This window comes from Erithacus rubecula, assembly GCF_903797595.1.
Source record: "Erithacus rubecula genome assembly, contig: scaffold_231_arrow_ctg1, whole genome shotgun sequence".
NCBI lineage: Eukaryota > Metazoa > Chordata > Aves > Passeriformes > Muscicapidae > Erithacus > Erithacus rubecula.
Genome location: NW_027636089.1, coordinates 24,106 through 25,300, shown reverse-complemented (window position 1 = coordinate 25,300; position 1,195 = coordinate 24,106).

Below are 1,195 nucleotides of genomic sequence, written 5' to 3'. Positions count from 1 at the left end.
AATCCTAAAAGCCTAATCTCAAATTTGAAAGAAAAATCCAGATGTCACTGGTTTTTATGGCTGAAGCAGATGTGTGGTGCCAGGACTCCACTTATTGCTTGTCAAATTCAGATATTCGGCTCTGAATATGGGACAGCTTTTTGTGGAGGTACTGGCACCTGCTCTTCATTTCAGAGTAGCTGGGGCTGCCCTGTGAAGGAGAAAGCAAAAGAAAATCAGGGCATGCAAACATTTCTGCAGAGTTTAGAATCTGATGTTCTTTGCTTTAAAAAAGCCTTGAGCCACACTCAGCAGTAACCATGTCCCTGCAGGTCTGGTGTCACACATACCTGCTGCAACTGCTGATAATCTGTCAGGATTCGATGAAGCAGCATCTTCAAAAAGAAAAAAAGAAAAGAAAAAAAAAAAAAAAAAAAAAAAAAAAAAAAAAAAAAGAAAAACATTTCACTCCAACCGTAAATTGCAAACCTATGCAAAACACTAAAAGAGCCCTCAGTTTGACTGTAGAGATTTTCTTCCCTGTGAGCCACCACTCTTCTGGGAGCTTGGCAAAAACCAATCCCCAGCTCCAGCATCCCCCAAGATCTGCAATTAAGCCTCTCAATAGGGAACAGAAGGAGCACATGCTCCAAGACTCTGCTTGGGACACACCTCACCTTACTCTTTGTTCACAGACAGCTCAAACAGGGTGTTTTGGGCAGGGTCTCACAAAAATCAGACCCAGCCCAAGCAGTGTCTGAGCACATGTGCCAATGCTGCAGTTTCCCTTTGTCTCACTGAGCAGCTCCAGGGAATCCAAGTCATTGCTGGGATGAAACACACTCCTCAGAGTTTTATCTTTCTTTACCTGATAGGCTTCAGACCCTGGAATCAGACACTTCCATTGCTCATAAAACTGTGTGAAATCTTTGTTGATCTTATCAATTTGAAAACGTAAATTCCTGTATTCCTCATACTCTGCATTGAAGTCATCCTTGTAGTGCTGGCGTTGCTCCAAGGAGACTATGGCAATGTATTTTCTAAAGGAAAAAATATAGATCATTTTTCTGTGAATGAACTCTAAGAGAACATTCTAATGTGTTCCTATTCCATAAAGCTCATGTGTAGTTTTGCACCAACCACGTGGCAAATGTCAAACACAGACTCCCAAGGTTCGAGTTAGTTGCTCTGGGACTGACTGTTTCTACAGGCAGTT